Here is a 5,800-nt window from a genome sequence, read left to right on the forward strand (position 1 = left end):
AAATCATTTGTCAACTATAAATACAAACTCTTACCAATTATCGTCTCCTTCCATATATGTGATGTATTCCAAGAGTGTTGACTATTAGGTCATTAAAAAGGAAAAAAAAAATCCCAACCTTTCATGGCCTAAACTTTGTGCAACCATATTATCATGGTGGCAACGTTTCTGACAATCTGACTTAGTTATGAAAGTTTATGAGTGCATGTTGTCTTAAGATATGATTAAAACAGATAAGGAAGGAGGATAGAAACGAATGTTATTAAATGCTTACTTTGTGTTGAGAGTCTTTACAGAAATATCTTCACTATTAGTCACTTTGTTTTTCAGAAGAAATTTTAGGAAGCCGGCAACCTTAGTCTTATTTCTTATGTGACTTGTGGTTTCCTGAACTTTGCAAGGTTCTTGCAATCCACCTTGTAAATTCGCTGAAAGGCTGTTTGTCTCTCAAGATGGAACTGCCCAGACATGATGGACGTGGAACCACAAAACCTGGATGGGCTGATTCACTTCAGGCTCTCTGAGAGGTACAACTGGCAGATCCAGTTTCTGGACAGGAGACCAACTGAGCGAGAAATGGCATTAACTGAATCTTACCATTTAAAATAATTCCGTTGTACTTCTATGGTAAAGGCAGTTATTCCACAAACAGGAGCTGTACCTCTGAAGACACTTGGGAGACACTTGGGAGAGACCTCCAGTGTAAGGAAATATCACAGTTATTCTGATGCCATTTGAAGGAAGGGCAACAAATTATGTGGGTGAGATTGTCTTAATTCCTGTTCTTTCTTTTTCCTTCCTCTTTTTTTTTTTAATTGAAGTGTAATTAACAGACAGTGTTAGGTTAATTTCAGGCGTGCAATATAACGATTCAACAATTCCATACCTTACTCAGTACTCATCTCTGTTCTTTTATTTAAAAAAATTTTTTTTGGTCAGAAAACATTGCACATTTTTTAGAAAACATAGACATATAAATAAGAAAATAAAAATTAAATGTAATGCTGCCACCAGGAATAACTACGCTCAGTTAGCTATCACTATAAATAGGCATTTAGAATTGGAATACTATCATACATATTTTGAAAATTGGGGATCATAATGCAAGCAGGACCGACTGAAAAACCTACTTGGCCTGAATCTCTCTTAGATTTTTATTCCCAGCGGAATTAGAGAAGCCTAAAATTTGACCTGGCAAGCTACTTAGCCCCAGGGGGAAAGATCTGTTTGTTTGTTTGTGATGCATTACCGGGAATATCTCTTGGTGCTCTTAAATATACTTGAAAACATGATTTTTCATGGCTGCTTAGGGTTTAGTCCTATGGACATGATACGGTTTATTTAAACACCCCCCTGTTGTCGGACATGTAGTTTGGAACCAGCTGGTGGTGGTGGTGGTCTTGTAAGTAATGCTTCAGGAAAGACTCTTCGAAAGTCCGAGAGCAACTTCCTGGTGTGGTTTGCTGCTATGTCATAGGGTCCAAGACATTACCTGGAAAGCCAGCACACAGCGATGCTCAACATACATGTTTTGAATGAGTTCATTTTTTTTTCCTGAATCTCTTCTTTTGTCTTGGGTAAAGATTTCTAGAAATGGAACTCCAGGGTCAAAGTTAATACATTTCGATGAGATTCCACACGGGGAACTGCATTTCACCTCGCCATTTGCATCCATAGAAAGCATGACTTCTTGCTACTGAAGCTGTTGATCAAATGGAAGCGTCCACATTGTATAATGTCAACATGACCTCAAGGTCCTCTGTACGACCCTGGAAACCCTCCTGATCTTCCAATCCCACCTGCCAGACCAAACCAATTCCATTTCTTCTCCCCTTTTAAAGATGTTCTTCACTAGGTTTTAAAATTTTCTCCTCTTGAATTGCTCAAAACTCTTAGTAATAATGGTAATGCTATATTTCCCTTTCAATATATTATTTAGTTGTGCTATTCTGTGTGTGTGTGTGTGTGTGTGTGTGTGTGTTGGGGGAAGTTTTGGCCAGCATTTTGGGTAGCAATGTCTTATTTCTTCAACAAGACTGCAGAGTCACGGAAGATGGAAACTGCATGGATGGAGAACACACATGATAAGGCTCTAACACCTGATGACTCGGATTCTGTTTGAGTGACTTAGCTCCCGGTCTCCTCAATTGTCAATGGGATTAATGATATTTCTCTCTCACGGATATTACAAGGATTAAATGGGAAAATGTATGTATGCGCTTGACACACAGCCGGGCATATATTAGGTGCTCAATACATTTTGGTTCTGTTATCATCTTGTGCTTGCCTGGAAGTGTGCAGACATCATTTTGGAGAATATTGTGCCACTCGGTGAACTGGAAATATGATGTGTGGTATCAGCGAGTGGTGTCCGGTAAGGATCAAAGAAACAAATGGGACGAGAGTGATACAACGTCTCGGGGTACTCACGTTCTTACCTCCAAGATGTGCAGTACCACCAATGACACTCTACCCTATGCTTCTTTCAAGTGCCTCAGTAGCAATCTTTAGTCAGAGAAATGAAAACGAGCAAACATACAAACAAACAAATAGCAACCAGGATAGTGTTTTCTGTTAAGTTCTGGAAGCGTCTCTGGATGTACACCTCCAATCAGAGCACCTGCCTGGACACAAACCTGGATGGAGACTTGTAAACACTCCTTCACTGGGGGGGTGGGGGGGGGAGACATCTTGTTGGAAATTCACCTGGCTTTCTTTTTAAAACCATTGGTAAGAGCATATTTACTCACTTAGAATTCCGGCGATATTCGTTGCTTAAACCTGTTCGCCAAGATCCCTTTTGATGAGGCATTTGGGAAAGATTGATTAGACATGAGAAGCCTATTTTCTTGGCATTTGTTGTCAAAGTGTACTACCACTCAAGAAACACTTTTTAAAAAGCTCATTTAGCCTGGATCCCTGTCTGACTTTTATTCCCACCCGAGTTACAGAAACCCAAGACATTACCTGGAAAGCCACGTACTCTTATAGAGAAAGAGCTCTAATTCCAGTCTTGTTGATTTATCAGCAATATTTGGGAGGTGGGAGGGTTGTTTTGTCTTGTTTTGTTTTTTTTTTTTGCCAAAATAAAGCAAGTGGTGGTTTGGAAGCCTTTGAAAATTGTATTTTAATCACAAAAAAGTAATTTTCAGAAAAGGCTACAAAAAGCTTTGGCATCAAAAATGATAGGAAACAAGGGACAGAAAAACAAGGACAGCATCTCAAGGGTAAGTTGTTAAAATTTAAGATCCATGTGATGAAAAAGATTCAGAGGTCAAACCTTGGATTTTACACTTTTATATTTTGCTTTACAGCAAGAACAAAAACCTGACCTAGAAAAAGCTTCCACGGGCTTGAGTTTTCCTATTAGTTTCAAGTAGTTATTTTCCAGGGGAAAATTCATGAATGGGCAGAAGGGGTAGGCATGTGTCCAATTTTCAATGTGATGGAGCATCTAAGAGGGGCACCTGGGTGGCTCAGTCGGTTGAGTGTCCGACTTCAGCTCAGGTCATGATCTCATGGCTCGTGAGTTCGAGCCTCACGTCAGGCTCTGTGCTGACAGCATGGAGGGTGCTTGGAATTCTCTCTCTGTCCCTCTCTGTTTGCCACTCCCCTGCTGATGCTCTCTCTCAAAAATGAATAAACATTAAAAAAAATAAAAAAACCCTCTAAGACTCACAGATTGGGAGCTTTAGGGAGTGGCTGACCACTTGCTGGAGGAAAGCCCAATGGGTCTCTGAGATGCAGCCTTAGGAGGGTGTCACCTCTCCAGCAATACCCTTACTTCCTCCATTCCTCTTCCTTTTCTTTCTTTTTTCTTCTTCTATGAAAGGTAGCATTGCAAAGGCAAACCCCAGTTTGTCAGGGACAGAGTGGCCATGTGTTGGGAACAACGTTTACCTGAGAGAAGAGAAAGCCAAATGGCAGGAAAAATTTAAGCTTGCTGTTTTTTGTTTGTTTGTTTGTTTTTACAGACAGGCCGGTTGTTGTTGACGAAGGCTGTTTTCCTCAAGGAGAAATCTTTATAGAAAAATAAAACACCAACGTGACACGACAGTTAAACCAGTTTTGAAATTGTTGCTACACTGTCAGGTAGAAAAGGAAACTGGTCTGGGAGGTGGAGCTAAGACCAGTAGGGAGAAGACTCCCAATGACACACACGTATGCTGAACTTACCAGAGACTTTTCACACTTGTGGGCCTGGTTCTCAAGGCCCTTGGGAAACAGCAGTGGTGACAGGCACGCGTCACTACCCTTGGCTCTGGAGTTAGTGTCATTCCATAAGCATGCAGAAAACATTACCTAGAACATACTGTATGGTCTTACTGAGCTCGCAGGCAGCCCCTCTCTTTCAGTTTATGACCAAGTTTAAAGTTCTAGATACTAGAATGTTGAGAGCGGCCGTGGCAAGTACTGTGGGTCCAGACTCTGCCACCATGTAGTGACAATACAGCGGAAGGACACTGAAGTTCCCTTGGTGCTTCTTAGAAGAACCAGAGTGTACTGATTCTGCTCTTCAGCTATTCTTTCGGAGGATAAAGTTCAGGCCGAGTGAGGCAAGTATAAGGATACCAAAAAACAACTCACACAGAACTCATCTGAACTCTCTGAAAACTTCTTTTGGAGTCTGATGGGCGGAGGCTTGAACCTCTTCTCTGCCATCCAACTGGGCAACTTTAGGCAGGTCACGTAAGGCTGCAAACCTGTTCCCTTTTCTGTAAAATGAAGAGAGCGATGGATTCCTGAAGAGTTGCTGTAAGGAGTGAATGAAATTACCCGAGACGTATGGAATGTGCTTCCCTGAGCGCCAAGGAAGTAATGGACGTTCAGGAAGATGGCGGCAATAACCGCCATCTCTGTAACAGTGGTCTTTTCTCAATGTAGACGGGCCCTTGAGTTGTGGGTCTCAGCAGACGTGTTCTTGTTTCTTTAATTATATCAAGTTTTTAGGAAATGGGGTGTCTTCTTTAGACTATTTAGGAAATCCTATCATGACCATCAGAACCTGCTTCCATTTTTCTACGTTTCAGGCATGAAGAATTTGCTTTTGTAGAAGCTGCTCTTTGTGGGGCTGGCTGGGCATGGCATCCTCAGGAAATGGATGCATGGTGTTTGGTCAGGACGCAGCCACTGCTATGGTTACTGAACCTACCTGCGCAGTAGGTATCGGAAGGACTTCTGTGAATTCAACACGCAGGATCAGAAGACCTGAGAATCACAAATTAGGCTTTTTGGAGAATCCTCAAATCGCAAATAACGTATAGAGAGACTAGATTCTGCCAGAAACAAGTTGAAATGGCATTCTTTTGAAACCGCAGGGATATTGTCTTATGCGGCGAAAATCATCCAGGGAAATCTAGAGAGCCTTTGGTGAGAAAGCAGAAAGAGGGACCCCCAGTGGAAAACTCCCATCTGGCTTTGGCTAAGTTGGAGACATTGATTCATAGTCTGACTCTTGCCTTTTTATAGTACACTTCCTAACTTGCAATTTTTTTTTTGAAAAATGTAATAAAAACACAAGTATCTTATATTCATGGGCTTAACTATTGTTATTATTTTGTAAATACATAGGATTCCTTCATACTTTGTAAGACACTGAATTAATTTTCCATTCTTTCTCCATCACCTTCCCCTTAGGCTTGTTAATCCTTTGACTTTGATTATTGTAAACATTCATAAAATTAACATTTTAAGTGGCCATTTTTTACAAGTATCTGTTTAGTTTACAACTGCAAATAAAGCTTAGGAAAAATCTTTCTAATAGCTGCTATTATTTTTTTACAGGATAGAAATAATGTCG

At 40.8% G+C, this 5,800-nt stretch overlaps 1 long non-coding RNA gene across 1 annotated transcript; it reads left to right on the plus strand.

Moving 5' to 3' along the window:
- Nucleotides 1-502: 502 nt before the first annotated feature.
- Nucleotides 503-5,530, plus strand: LOC124502641 (uncharacterized). The gene is made up of 3 exons (XR_006959962.1): nt 503-527; nt 653-761; nt 3,975-5,530. It is a non-coding gene; the product is annotated as an uncharacterized LOC124502641 (long non-coding RNA).
- Nucleotides 5,531-5,800: the final 270 nt, after the last annotated feature.

The sequence above is a fragment of the Lynx rufus genome, unplaced genomic scaffold, assembly GCF_022079265.1.
Source record: "Lynx rufus isolate CCGP_SWC_20201006 ecotype Redwood Valley unplaced genomic scaffold, mLynRuf1.p SCAF_7, whole genome shotgun sequence".
Lineage (NCBI taxonomy): Eukaryota > Metazoa > Chordata > Mammalia > Carnivora > Felidae > Lynx > Lynx rufus.